Source organism: Eupeodes corollae, chromosome 3 (genome assembly GCF_945859685.1).
Source record: "Eupeodes corollae chromosome 3, idEupCoro1.1, whole genome shotgun sequence".
In the NCBI taxonomy this organism is placed as follows: Eukaryota; Metazoa; Arthropoda; class Insecta; order Diptera; family Syrphidae; genus Eupeodes; species Eupeodes corollae.
In genome coordinates this window covers 42774799-42790935 of record NC_079149.1, presented here as the reverse complement: position 1 = coordinate 42790935, position 16137 = coordinate 42774799, and the positions used below count along the sequence as shown (strand labels likewise).

The window sequence follows — 16137 nt, the reverse complement described above, 5'->3', positions numbered from 1 at the left end:
TCGTTGAATTATTCGTGTATAAATAAATTGTGAATTTAATTTGGATTAAAAATTTGTATTTTATTTTCTCACACAATTTATACACATGTATACTTCTATACCTACCTTGGGCACGTGTTGAATCGCACCTCGTCGGTGCTGCTGCTGTCCACCCCGCTGCCTTCGACGCCACACCACTATGACGCTGAAAACGTCATGTTTCATTTCATCTGACACAAAACACGTACATATTTATTCCTCCTTTCCTAAATCCCATCGGCGCCACCGCCGCCGGCCGCCTCCGAGGAGCAGTTCGAAGAAATTTATTGTTTTTGATATTTTTCGTATTTTTTCATCCAAAGCAAAGGATGAATGACCTACCTGATGATGTTTGGTTAATAATGGCTATGTCGTCGAAGGCAGTGTACAACAACAGCAAAAAAACGCTTCCTCCTTACATGGATTAAGTTCAAATAACTCAAAAATAATGAAGCTTATAACAGGGGATTAAGTCATACACATACCCAAACAAAAAAAACTGTCTTCCTCCTTGAATATTTATGCATAATCCCTGAACTCTTATCGATGACATTTTGAAGCCTTAAAGTCATCGTTAAGGACTTCCATATACAAACCAACCTACAACGACGATTGATGAGGGAGTTAATGATTTGTGAAGAGGCGTTCAAAAACAACATTAACATCAAAAACAACTTGAACTAAAACACCAATAATGCATCATCCTAAAAGCTACTTATGACAATAAGTGGTTTATTTTGTCAAAACCAACAACACCATGTGTGTTGATTTATACTAAAAAGAAATATTCAATTCGATGGATGTCAAGAAACTCAAAATCAATTAATTTTTATATAGAATAACTTTTTGTTCCAATCGACAAACAACGACGACGACAATCAATTAATGAAAATAAAAATAAAAGAATACAAAATATAAAAGTTCAGTCAGACGTGGGTTTTTCTCGATTTTGAAATCGATTCTCCTTAATATCAAAAAGACAATCAAAATATTGAATTGGAGTATCTATAATAATGGGTACCTACCTTTTGACAACAGAAGCAAACTTTTTGTATTCATGAAATTTCCATTGGGTAGCAATTTATTGTTACTGTATTTTTGTTAAATAAGGGTTCTTGGAATTTCTGCTCGTATTGAAAAATTCTGAAAGAACTCATTCATACAAATTTTTAATGAAGATTGAATTTTTTTCGAAGGAAATGACGTAAAAATGTTCTATTTAAAAGTATGGTGTTGAATTAAACATCAGTAAATATTGAACTTACTTGATTTGGCGTTGCAATTTCTTAAAAAAAAACGAAAAAGGGTTGGGACTTAAAACCTGATACCTGCTTATAAATACCCTCAACAAATGACACCTGATTATTTTAAATAACCAAAAATATCATTTAAAATTTACTGATAACTTCCCATCCCGTCTGCTTAAAAGTTTGTCTATATGTACTCTTATCAATTTTTACCAAATTTGCGTACTATTTTTGTAGATTTTATTTTTTATGAAAAAACGGACTGTTGGATTTTTATATAAAAATTACTGAATATCGAAAACAATATTTTCTGTGAAATAAAATAAGTTTGAAGCAAATATTCTTAATTTTTGAAAAGCTATTTGAGTCAAAAGTAAATTTTTACCAAGTTTTTTTTTTAGAGTTTTATTTTTTTTTAAAAAACTTTCAATTCGATTTTTTTCAAAATTTGTCCTAATGTTGAAAACAATATTTTTTATAAGTAAAAATTAATAAGAAGCTATTATCTCAAACTTTTGAAAAAGTATTTGAGACAAAATCAATTTTTACCAACTTTTATACATTTTTTTTAGGTTTTTATTTTTTGTTAAAAAAAACTGTCAATTCGATTTTTTCAAAATTTGTCATAAAGTTAAAAACAATATTTCTTATAAGTAAAAATTAAATAGTAGCTATTATCTCAAATTTTTAAAAAGATATTTGAGTCGAAAATCAATTTTTACCAACTTTTATTAAATTTTTGTTTAGGTTTTTATTTTTTGTAAGAAAACGGTCAATTCTATTTTTCTCAAAATGTGTCCTAACGTTGCACAAAATATTTTGTAGAAGTAAATTAGTTTGAAGCTATAATCTCATATTTTTGAAAAGATATTTGAGTCGAAAATCATTTTATTTTTTGTAAAAAAAACGGTCAATTCGATTTTTCTTAAAATTTTACTGAATGTTAAAAACAATATTTCTTATAAGATAAAATAAGATTGAAGCAAAATTTTCAAGTTTTTGAAAAGATATTTGAATCGATATTCAATTTTTACCAATTTTGAGTAATGTTTTTTTTTTTTATTTAAACTTTTTATAAAAAAAACTGTCAATTCGATTTTTCTCAACATTTTATCAGATGTCAAAAACATTATTCTTCGTTTCAGAAAATTGTTTTGGAGATGAAAGCATATTTTAGTCTTAAAATTTTGGTGGTGACAAATTTTTTTTTACAGTTTTATTGATTTATAAAAAAAAAACGTTATATTGATTTGTTTCAAAAAATATGCCTTTTTGGTATCACGCTACAATATATTATATAAAATTTAATTCAAGTCTCTAGCGTTTTTGGTTCGTAAGATATTTAAGGTTAACCAAAATTTTCACCTTTTTTTCAAACTGCTATGGTAAAAAAACCACCCACGCAATTTTGTTGAGAGCCCTTTCTGCATCTTTCTGCCTTATTATCTGTATAACAAAATGTATTTGAAGTCGATATCTCTTCTGGTTCTTGAGCTATGGACGACGAAAAAAACGTCGCGAACGTGAGGACGTACGGACGCACGGACGTACAAACGTACGTACACACGCACGCACAGGCATCTTTCTAAAAATCTTTTATTTCGACTCTAGGGACCTTGAAACGTCGAGAAATGTCAAAATTTTCAATTTGACAAATCGGACCCATTACAATAACTTCCTATGAGAAGTTAAAAAACAAGAAGCGTTGGGACTTAAAACCTGATACCTTCTTGCTAATGCCCTTTACAAATGCCACCTGATTATTTTGAATAACCCAAAATATCATTCAAAAAATACAAACTAGAGTAAATATTATTAATAAATATGATTAACAATCATGAAAATGAAAACAAATATAAACCAGCATAAGTTTTCACATATATGCGTTTCGCCCCGATGTAATGGTTGGGCTCATCAGCAGATGACCATTAAACCTTGTCTTGGCGCATATTTTCTTATGAACACTTATGCTGGTTTATATTTATTCTCATTTTCATGATTTTAAATCATATATATTAAAATAAACGGTGTTCAGGAAAAAAAGCAATTCGACTGTTAACAGTGAAATATTTTTAAATATTAAAGTTTCCGAGTTATTAGAAAAGTGTCATTTAAAGTGACATAAATAAACAATCTGGAGGTTAAATCATCTTAAATTATTTAATTATTTTTCGCTTGTATAATAATATGTTTAAAAACAAATAAAAACTTACAAGTTTCATAGCGTTGGACATAGACAATCAAACTTTAATAACTTAGCCAAAAAAAACTGCTTTAAAATTGGTATTGTCATACAAATATTTTTTAAAAATGTATTTAATTTATTTCTATGTTATGTAAGGCTAATGAGTTTTATTGGCGGTTAAGGTTACTCTTATATAATGCATAATAATTAAATTAATAATTTTTGACAAATTTACAATTTACGTGCAGGTAATGACTTTCTTATCCAAGAAATCAAGGCATATAATAGCAAAGACAGGTCTTAATTTTATGATGAAATTTGTCATAATTTGTCATATATATAAATATCTCGCTTGTGACCTAGACAATAATAATTTGTTAACAAAATGTTGTCTTCCGAATTCCCAATTATTGTTACATTCGTCCTTGAGGAAAAAAATCAACTTAATTTCTACAAAATCATTTCATTGTTATTCTAAGCTACATATCTACAAAATTGAAGCTTCATACAAAATTTTCAACAGGAAATTATATGTTTATAAAGATACACATAAAGTATCTAAATACTATAAAGTATCTACATATTAACATTTCTTCAAGTTTTGCAATAGACACAGACAAATGATGTTCTTGATTTTTGTTTTATTTTTTTTCTCTCACGTTTTCGTCAAGCAAACCAAAAAGTAATAATTCTTCTTGGAAAGAACTACTATGAAAGTTGCAATTGAAAATTCTTTTAGAGAATAAGAAATTTATAGATATTTTGTTTCTAAGAAAGTATATTTTGTATATTTGTTTATATTTGTTGAAAGAAATTAGATTTGAAAACACCTATAGTATGGCTTGATTTTCAAGGAAAAACAATTACATTTCTTAGTTGAAGAAGAACTATGAGCATAATTATTTCCAAATTATTAAATAAACTTGGAAATTTTCATTCTTTAAAACTGTTCAAAGAAGTCCTCTTATATACCAATTCATTGAGTTTATCTCAAAAGTTTGAATAAAATAAAATAATATTGGTATAAAATCTTTAAAATTTATTCATTTCAATCAATTTTAACAGTAAGATCATGAAAAGATAATCTTCCCTTTCTTTAAACTTCGTATTCGTAAAAAAAAACTTATTTTTATCTATAAATCCATTTACAGTCTGTCAAAATTACAACATAACAAAAACTATCTAAACAATTAAAAGTACTGGCCTAACAATGGAACCCACATGCACTTGATCGCTTTTCCCTTTTCTCCATGTTCCCTAATCCATCTTTTTTTTCTTTTATTTAATTTCTTCCCTCCTCAAAAAAAAAAGAAGAAAAAAAAAACGACCCTATACTGCCCTTATCGATCCTGAACATGTATAACAATAGAATTCAAATCCCTTGCACATAAAATACAGGTCATTGAAATTCAGCTTCTCAAACAAAAAATAAAAAATAAAAATGAAATAAAGGTGGCAAATTGATCAGGTACATATCTTATATAGAAAATATGAGGAATAAAAACTGTGCTCAATCATTATCCCCTCTGGATGATAGCATATCAAATAGGATTTATAACAGAAAATCCTTTAGTAAGGAATAAAAAAAAAGATGGGGCAGCAAAACATACTCCATACCTACCTTCGGATGAAAAAGAAATCATATTGAAAAAAAAGAACTGAACGGAAACTTGTTTTCTATAAAAGCAGCAGCAGCAGCAGAAAGGTAGCACCTGCTCTTCTCAAGGGATCAATGCCCAGTTTATTTTTTCTCATGCAGTTTTATCTTTATCCTCGCATCATCAACATCACCATTTCCATACACTATATACACCAATGCCATCACCCTCGTAGTCGACGTTCAACGTCGTCGTCGTCGTGGTAGTCATCATCTTCATCCCGCATCATCGGAGTTCGGGAATCCTCTCTCTATTCAATCCTCAAAAAAAAGGAAAAAAAATGAATAACAGGCATTAAACCCTCAGAAGCATTATTATTATCTCTCTTTTTGTAAGGCATTTTTTTTATTTAAAAAAAAAAAAAATATGAAAACTTGCAACAATGTGGAACATAAAACACCATCAACATCACCTAGGGGAACGTACACGTACGAAGTATTATATTTTCTCTACAGCCCAAGCCCAAGACCAACCAAAGACCTAACCGAAGAACATACGTTTATACATATCTCCATCTCCATAAAAAGGTCATTAAAATGCATTCACCTTAGGGATATAGCAAAATTAGTGTACGGATGGATAGATAGATAGATAGATGGATGGCTATAAGGAGGCATAGTACCGACGAACAACAACAAAAAAACATAAGAAAAAAAATAAACGGAATTGAATAAATGAATCAAGATGGGGCAACATCACAAACGAAAAGGACAACAGCAGGACGAACAAAAAAAAAAACTTCGAAAGACCTTCCTAGATATATACCTGCTTTGTCCTGCCTTGCCCTGCCCTGCCCTGCCCTATCCTGCCTTGCTACTATGGGCCTTATGTTGTTATAATATACGTGTTCTTATCCTCATCCTTGTGATGATGAATGACAGTCAGTAAGATGAGAAGAGGAATTTTCAACTTGTATCCGCACATTACCTACCTGTTGTCATATAAAACTCTTGTTCGATGCACATAACACAACACAACACAATACAATGCAGCACTTCATTCCACCACACCCGAGTATGTGTGTAGAGTGTATATCAACAATTGCCCGATATAAGGACCTTAGAGACGTGTACAAGGATCTTATTTCTGTGAAGAGAGAGTGCGTTGCGCACATGTCCTTATAAACTATGCCACCATAATTTTAATCCCCATATACTCCTCTTGCTTCTGCTCTTCTTATAGAAGTGTACTAAAAGGTTTCTTATATTTTCCCTATAGCAAAAAGGACATTGCTCTGATTTTTTACCATAGGGTCCTTCTTCCATCCTGCATGTGTGGATATGTTTTCGTGTTTTTTTTGCAAAGTTCATTTGAACCTTTTGTTCCTCATAAAATGTGTCATGTTTCTGATAATTTTTGTATCCTTATTTAATTCTTTAAATTGCTTGAACAACAAATTTGCAAGAAATAATAAAAATTGGTTCATGTTGTTTGAAATTGAGGATAGACTAAACTTGTAAGTTCAACATGAAAGAATCGAAAGTTTTATAAAAAGAGAGTAAGATAGAGCAGGCATTAAGGAAACTTAGTATTCGAATGAAAAATTATCAAAACTTTTCTAGATTCACTTAGTTTGTTGGTCGGTTGGTTAGATACTTTGTCGTAGATGTATTTTGGTATCTAACTTCCTTTAGAGACAAGGACTACAACTACGAATCTACTATCCTAATATATACTTTCTGGTATTGGCAACATTTTCCCAGAAAAAAAAAAACTTAAAACTTACGAAAACATATTAAAAAGTAAATTAACGCAAAAAGTAAAGTACTAGACACTAACATAGACAACGACTAAAACTACGAAACGAGGACCATCAGGACCAAATCTGTAGAACGAAGTAAGAGACTCATGACGATGACGATGACTACAACTACGTAAAGTTGCGATGGAAGAACGTATAGAAAAGTTAAAGTAAAGATTAGAGAACTTGAAAGTGCAGAAGGAACTTTTTTTTCATGTTCCTTTCAAACTCTTCCTCATCCTTGTCGTCGTTGTCTTTGTTGTTGGTATGTTCGTAAACATTGGTGTATAGAGTTCATATATTGAGATAGAAAAAAAAAGTTTTTTTAGCACTATATTGTCGACCTTCTTTTTATGCACTCGTTTTCGTTTTTGTAAGTTTCGTTTTTAATTTTACTTTTGCGGTGCACTGAGCTGAGACTTTTATATAATTTATTTTTATATTTTTTAGTCTGTTTTTGTTGATGAAAAAGTTGAAACAATTTTTTGGGTTGTTCTTGTTGTTGTTTGTTTTTGGAAAAAGATAATTTACTGGGAGAAGAGAATAAAGTTTGGAGTTTCATGATGTGTTGTGTACATAGTTCTATATTATTTGGTCCTTCGAGCCGGATAATCATAAGAGTTACAAAATGATGTATGTTCTTAACTTATATGGAATACATGTGAGTTGCATGCTCTCATGTTGTAAGGATTAAGCTAAATAGTTTTTGTTTATTATCATCATCATCTTTGTCTTCATGCATTTTGTCAACAACTTTGTTATCTTTTTTTTTTGTTTCGGAATCTTTTCACACGAGACTTTTTGAATTAAGTTTTATTTTCTTTTCCTTACTTTTTTTAAGGAGTTTATATTTACAAGAGTATTGTTTTAATTTTTTGGATCTATTTAGGGATATTTTTAAAAAGTAAATATATTTATTTATTTATTAAATCTATCGAGTACAATTTCTTTTAGACTAACATACTTAATTATAATCTTTATTTACAAAATAAAAAGCCTCATAAAAGAATTTCATTTAAAGCATTTTTGAACTTTACTCTACTCCATTGTAAGTTAATTGCATCGCATACAGAGTTGAAAAAAACGTAAGAACAAGATATGGGATCAATTTTTCCATAGTTAGTGTAATGACGCGGTGTGAAAAAAAGATATTTCTTTCCCTGAGAGGTCTTGAAGGAACATGAATTGGATAAAGTGCAAGCAGCATAGAACAATCTATATGGTTACAAATAAAATCTCTAGCTAAAAGAAAAAAAAACGATGTTTCCTTCTGATTTGAAGGGTTTTCAAGCCTTTTTATTTGCTTACACTTGGAGGTATTGAGATGAATGCAGTTATCTTCACACCACTGAAAAATGCAATTGAGGTCATCTTGCAAAAGATTGCAATCAAGTGGACAATTGATACGTTTGTAAATTTTCAAAATTCCGTCAGAAAATAGTACATTTTTAGAAAATTTGACACAGTGGGAAAGATCGTTTATAAAAAGAATAAACAAAAGTGGTCCGAGATGGCTTCCTTGTGGAACTCCTGAAAAGTTATAAATTTTTGTTGAAGTTTTACATCCAATTTTCACAAACTGTTAAATATTGATCTAGCCAATTTAATAATGGAGAAGGAAAACCAAGGTGTTCTAGTTTTTTTTTAATAACACGTCATGCTGCACCCTATCATACGCCTCAAACTTAAATCAATTAATTGACAAACTTCATTGAACTGTTTTAAAGCCCTAGAAATTGGCTCATTACCACCATAGCAGGTCTGATGGTATCGTACAAAAAGCAAATGCCTTGAGCGAAGTAATCTTGATGGTGCATAGATTGGTATTAAAAAAAGCAAAGGAGGGCACCTAATATGATAGCATAACACGTCCCTCACATCATGAATGTTTCGTCTCGATTCCAGGGACTTAATTTATAGCAATAAGCATCTGGCTTTATAATCGGGGACAAAACTCCATTTCATTTTGAAAAATATGAATTTTTTGAAACGATGCGACTAGAAAAGGTCTTAATGGTTGGATTACATATAACATCTGAGTATTCAAGTATTGATCTGACAAGGGATGTATAAAGTGATAATAACGCGTAGGGGTCACAAAAATCAACGCAATTTCGTTTAATAAAACCAATAAGTGAATTCGCTCTACCAACAATATAGTCAACATGACATTTAAAAGAAAAAGTTGAATCAAGAATTATACCAAGATCTTTGATATTTTCTACACGGGAGAGTGTGTTAGACGCGATCAAGTATTTAAAGTCAATATGAGTGTTTGATTTAAAAAAAAGAGATTACATTACATTTTTTTATATTTAACTTTAAACTATTTGAATAACACCATTCAACCACCCGATTTATATCGGACTGAACACGATAGCAGTCATCAACACTTTTTATCTCAAGAAATAATTTTAGATCATCGGCATATAGGAGACACTGGGGGTGATTTATGGCTAATGTAATGTCATTGATAAAAATATTAAAAAGAAGAGGACCCAAATGACTGCCCTGCGGAATACCAGAAGTACATTCTATAGACCTCGATAGGAAGTTATCAATGACAACGTTTTGAGACCTATGAGGTATGACGAAATCCATCTGAGAAACTTAGAGTGGAATCCAAATATCTCAAGTTTACGTAGCAGCGTGTAATGGCTAACAGAATCAAAGGATTTGCTACCTGACTCAATGCCTCAATAGAATTAATTAAGTATGTTAAAAAAGAGCCATATTTGTAGTGGTGGATGGCCCAAATATAAATCCGTGTTGCAATTCAGATATGGATTCTTTCGTTAAAATTCAATTTTATTTTTTACTAAACTCTCGAACAACTTGGAAATAGCTGAAAGCTTTGAAATACCTCTATAATTGTCTACTAAGTTCTTGCAACCAGATTTGTGAATTTGCATAAGGTAAGATATTTTCCATGTATCAAGAAAAATTACTTCTGGTACTGACTTATTAAAAATACAAAGCAGAGTGATGTGGCACAATATTTGATAAATATAGCGGGTAAACCGTCGAATCCAGCATTTAATTTTGATTTAAGTGATGTAAGTCCTAAACCATAAGAACTTTATAACTACTTAACTGTTATGCACCAATATCAACCTTTTACCTTTAGGGAAGATTATTCATACTAGGAGTTGAGTATACTGATTGGAAGAAATTTGCAAAGAATTCGAGTATTGAAGTAATATTTGAAGCTTCGGTATAGACTGTTTATATTTATTAAAAGCTTTTCGTTTCGCATTTTTAAGGTTAGATAGATGCTTATTGTACCACGGGAGCTTTGGTTGTTGATTTGATTTCGATTGGTGGTTCAGAGGTATGAAAGCGTTAAATTTAAAAATTCACATTCTTACCCCGTTTAATACCTTTCGTAAAAAAGTGTGAAAAAAGAGACAAGTTTTCTCTGAAATCCCTTGCTTAATATTTTCTTAAATCCTTTTTTTGACAAGTATTTTATGTTTGTTAATTTGAAGCTTATTTGGTTCTACTACATTATTTTGGCAGTGTTAATAAGTAATATGCAAAAAAAATAAAATAAAACAAAAATCAATAAAATTGCCAAAAAAAGTACGTATACGCCCAATGTGCCAGAAAAAAAATATTTTTTTAAAAAGATAGAAGAAATCAACATGAAATGTTGTAGTGTTTTTTAATAACATTTAACATCCTAACTTGGCCCAGAGAACCATCTTAAGGGTTATATTTTAAATATAAAAATAATTTTAAGAAATCAGGTGTCGTTTTATTTCTCATTTTTACTTTAAATTATTAGTAAACACTTGACACTCTATAATATCTTTTACTTATATAGCTTGTATAATTTTGAAAAGACTCAAAGTGTTAATCTTAACTAAAAGGAAATATCTTTTTATGTTCTTGAGATAAAAATAAATGCCTAAGAAACTATTTTAAGACCAACACACGAAATTCACTTAAACATATTCGTAATAAAGCATTAAATAGAATCTAATTCTTATTTAATCACAATTATAATCATGCATAATGTACATCGTCCAAAATATACATAATTTTTTAAATTGTATATTAAAATGACTTGCGATAAAGTTATCAAAATAGCCAAATCTTCTAATTTTGTGATTATACCATTTAAAGCAAATTAATTCATGCATGTGTTTCCAAACCAACAAAAAAAATTAATATAATTAACAAAAGAAAATATACATACATATATATTTTTGTTATAAAAATAAAAACGAAATTCACCAATTGAAAGTTTATTGACACCAAATAGATTAGTGTGCTAATTTAATTTGATAACCAGTTAGTGTAGAATAATAATTACCAAAGCACACAAAACAAAAAAAAAAAAAAAAAATTCTATTTAATTCTTTCTTAAGTTTCTGATAATAACCAGTAAGAAAATAATTCAAACAGAACATGATCTCATATTGATGTCATATGTACTCAACTTCTACCTATACTCTAAGTTAATTTTATTATATTGTGTTGTATATTATGATAACTTTTTATAACACTCTTATATCTCCAAATTATCTCATTACAACACGTAATATTTAAAGTATCTTATGTAACCGTTAAGTAGTTGGTATATATGGCTATGTATTTGAGGATATATCTTTTTATATATTTAATTTTATCTCGAACACAAAAATGTTACAAAACACAAATTTCAAGCTGTGCTAAGTAATATTGTAAATTTGCCGCAAAAGACCTCCTTTTTCGATGCCAAACCGACACAAGTAACAAAAAATAAAGTAAATATTTGTATTCCATAATACCTACCTACAGTTACAGTTACAGTGTACCTACTCGTTCGACTCATACAAAACGATCACACTTTAAATTGATCCGGTCTGAGAGTGTTTTTGTGTGCTAAATAAATAAAATAAAATTAAATGAAGTTTAAAAAATAAAACAAAAACAAATACAGAACAAGTTAAAATGTGCTCGTATATGCAAATGATTTAGGTCAATGTTCTTCCCTTACAAACATACAACACGCTATTCGAAAAAAAAAACACAATCGAACCGCAATAACCGGCAACAACCCAGTTGTTCGATAGTTTATTTTACAGATTAGTCATTCGCTCTTAGTTGTGCCCAATTTTTTTTTTGGTTTATTTTATTTTCTTATCCATTTGGGGGTACAATTTCCAAATCGCGCCAACTGGACGCTATCATATGTATAGCTATACCCTAAGTCGAAAAATATCTATAAGTTGTATGATTGTGACTTTTGGGTGAATATTGTAAGTCTTTTAAATTTGAGTGTTGTGACCTTCTAAATGCAATTTGGAGAATTGTTTTTCTATATCAACTAGGTACTAGAATTTCGCAACTTTGTCGTTTTTAGAGAACGGACATACTCAAGAAACCGAAACTAGAAACCCCACAGACCCCATCAGAGCAATCAACAATCTAATCGGCTTTATAGGAGTTTCCTTTCCTCGACTTATACACTTTGTGGTATAGAGTTTGGAAAATAAGCTAATAACATATCTAGAATGTGTGGGGCTATACTCGTAACTACTGATCTCAGCTGCTGAACTCGATTTTGACTTATGCTTATTATAGATACTCTTGAAGCGAATCTAATAAAATCCAAAGATATTCATGCTAATAAGATGATGAGGGAGTTCAGTTGAGTTGAGTAGAGTTGATTTTGATGGCTTTAATCTTCAACTCAGTGAGACGAGTCAGCTTCAACACTTTTTTTTTATATATGCATGGATGTATCATTGAAAATGAGAGGGGCCACAAAGTTAAGGTATGTTATATCCGCAGCTGAGGAATAGCATGAGGCAAGTAACTGACTCATTGATGATGGTGTTGCACATCTCTAGTATTTTTTTTATTATCAAAAGCATCATATTCACGAACGTTTGAACGTTTCAAAAAGATTTTTATATTTTTTTTTCTTCTACTGTTGTAGATATTTTTATGTGAGGGCAACGAACAGCCAGATATAGTATATTTTATCTTTATGCCCAGCACTCTCTATACCATATAAAGTTTAATAGGGAAGTTGTATCTCTCTATCTATTTCTATGCATCTAAATATTATACAGCGTGGTAAATAGAAGTAAGGTATCTAGATTTTATGTGTGACTTGATGTGAACATATATAGGTACATATATTTATAGTGAGTTTGAAGAAAATATGATGAATCAGTGATTTAAGTTGGGAGATTTTAACTTATAATAAATGCAAAACCAAAATTATAAAAGATGGGAAGGGGCATGGTAAGGTACGTTCATACGTATGTACCTATAATACCTTGATGACATTGTAAGGGTTTTTATGTGGAATAAATTTGACGAATTTATAGCTGTTTTTGTTTTTGTAGTTTCTTGTAGTTTTATGACTGTTTTTAAATGGAAATTTATATATTATGACGATATAAAACGTATTATTAAAATAATTGCTATTTAGTTCATATATACATATATATATAGTTGAACATATATGTATGATTTTTATATTACTCATAGTTTTTTTTGTTCATTGGAAATATAGGTAAACGGTTTTGTGATGAATAAAACTTGGTTCATGATGAAATTGTAACGGAATTGAATACGAGGAAATCAATTTTTGAAGGTTGAGTTTTTATAAGCAGGTTAATAAGTTGTACAGTTGAAAGGAGAATATTCTGGAGATTTATGTGACTTTCTTCTTTAAACTGATTGTAAAGTGGAAATGAAAAATAAATAAATTAATCAACGAAGTATATGAGTTTTCTCATTTTTAATTTTGATATTTAAAAATCGATAATTTTTTAAAGAAAAATAAGTGAATATCTTTTTTATAGTAAAGAGGTATTAATTTAGAAATGGAAAACCCGTATTTATACATTTTCGTACCATTTCCAGCTGTTCTTGATAACTTCACGAATCCCATCGTTAAGGTGTTGAATAGACTGTAGATTATATTAGCATAGAACACTGCCAATCCAAAAACTGTAGCAAACATTAAAACTTTAGGACGAAGAGGCTCTCTAACAACCATGAATCCCTGCTTCATTGGATTAGTAATCACCTCTTGGATCGTTCGATAAAAGTAGTATTGGATGGATTCAAGTCTGAAGTCCATAAAATAAATGCTGGTGTGCCCCAGGACTCTGTTCTATCTCCAACACTCTTTCTCATTTTTATTAATGATCTCCTGTCTGTAACTTCTAATCCAATACATTGTTTGGCTAACGATAGTACTCTTAGCTTTTTATATTTGGTTTCAGACTCACATCCCTATTCTTTGAATGTGGAACTGCAACGACAAAATATGATAAGCTCATTAAATTCCGACCTTAACAGCATTGTTCAATGGGGATTAAAAAACTACGTGTTTAATCCCCATTTAATGCTTCGGAAACGCAATGCTGTCTTGTATCGTAAAGCGAGATATACCTTCATTGCCATTATCCATAGACTGCACTTGCATCGAGGAGACTCAACATCTCGATATTCTCGGTATGTGTATCACCAACCAGATCTTGTGGAACGATCACAAACTCGATGTCGCCAAAAAACCCGAAAGGTGTTTTGGCTTCTATAGGCGATACAAGAAATGTGTCACACCTTCTGATCAGGCTGTTATCTACAAGACTTATATTCATCCAAAGCTTGAGTATAACTCCCATCTCTGGGCTGGTGCTCCTGCAACTTACTTAAGCCTCTTGGATAGTATTGAACGTTGAGCATTTAAATTGATATGTGATAATATCATCAATTTTTCATTCATTTACTTCGCTTGAACATCGTCGTAAAGTTTCTTGTCTCAGCCTTTTTTACCGTTATTTTAACGGTTTATGCTCTAGTGAAAAAGCCAGTTGAGTTCCTCCCCTTAAACAGGTCAACCGTAATATTCTACAAATGCTCATCAACTTCGGCAGTCCTGTCAAATACTGAGATTCGTTCTTAAGCCGTACTTTGCGAATGTAGAATACCTCTTTATTTCCTAGTCATTGCAATATTCAGGAATTCAAAACAATTGTGCACTGACATCTCCCTTTAAACCTTCTCTTCTCTTCCTAGTGCTCACACTGTGTCTCTGCATAATAAGGGTAGTAATATCCCCTTGAGTGTGTGCTTATTATAAAAAAAATCATTCTTGTATTTTTCGAGCCCCTAATGCGAGACAACTGTGTCTTTAAGGTGAAAATGATCCTCAACATTAAAGATAATTTCTTAGTTGATACTCCTAATTATTGATACATTTCAAGAACTTAATCAGTAAAGAAACAACGTCGCTGAGTGATCAACTGTATTGAGCTTATGTATTCACTGACCTTTTAAAAGCCTAACGACTGAAGTTCTTATGGGAAAAACGATGTTATATCATTTGAAATGTTAAATTCTAAATATTTTAGAGAATTTTTAAACCTCTGTTTTTTTCGAAAGTGAAACTGCCCAAATTTAATTGTGAGTTTGAGTGGACTAAATTACCAAATTAAGGACAATTTTTACAGATTTCCCAAAATCGACTGTTAAACTTTTAAAGATGGTTTAAAAATTTCACATAGTGAGCTTGTAACCGAAAAGCTCCATCATTTTGAACCTCTTCGGTTCTATACCAAAGTACATAGACTACACTATTCCAAAACCTCAATTTGGAAAAAAACTTCCAGGTATCCATTCCATGAGAAGACAAAAAACTCCTGAATGACAAAAGTTTTTATTTTTATAAAAATGGATCCTAGACAAATGAGGGAGTTGGTAGTGGTGTTTACTCAGAAAATCTTAATCTAAGCATCTCATTCCGCCTCCCTAATCATTGTAGTTCCAAGCAGAAATTTAAGCGATCAAAGAGGTCCTCTCCTGACTAAAAGAAAACGTGATATCAACTTCTCTGACAGTCAGGCTGCTATAAAATCTCTTGACGGTGTCTCAACCAAATCTCAAACGGTCCTCGATTGTCAATCGTCTCCTTCTTCTTCCTTCTTCTGTTGGGTGCCTGGCCACAGAGACATTACAGGAAATTGTAGAGCCGATGATCTCGCTAAAAATGGAACCGTCATACCTGTTTTGCCTTAAAGGGAGAACAAAGGTAAACCGTCAGCTACATATAAACTTCTGCTAAAAGAAGCAGCTCTTGCGATAACAATCTCTAGGTGGCACAATTTACCAACATGCGCAGCCACAAAACTCATATGGCCTTCACTGGACTCAAAGCGCTCTAAAGACTTGTTATCTCAAAGCAGACTTCATATAAGCTCCCTAATAGGTTTTCTTACGGGACACTGTCTTATAGGCGGACACGCAATGAGACAAAATTGTAAGAAGTAATTCTCTAGA

The 16137-nt window shown here is 30.9% G+C and overlaps 1 protein-coding gene across 3 annotated transcripts in view; it reads left to right on the top strand.

Annotated features, from left to right (window-relative positions):
- The window catches only part of LOC129949600 (probable serine/threonine-protein kinase yakA), a 156466-nt gene that overhangs the window by 23717 nt on the left and 116612 nt on the right, over nucleotides 1–16137 (top strand). The window lies entirely within an intron of this gene.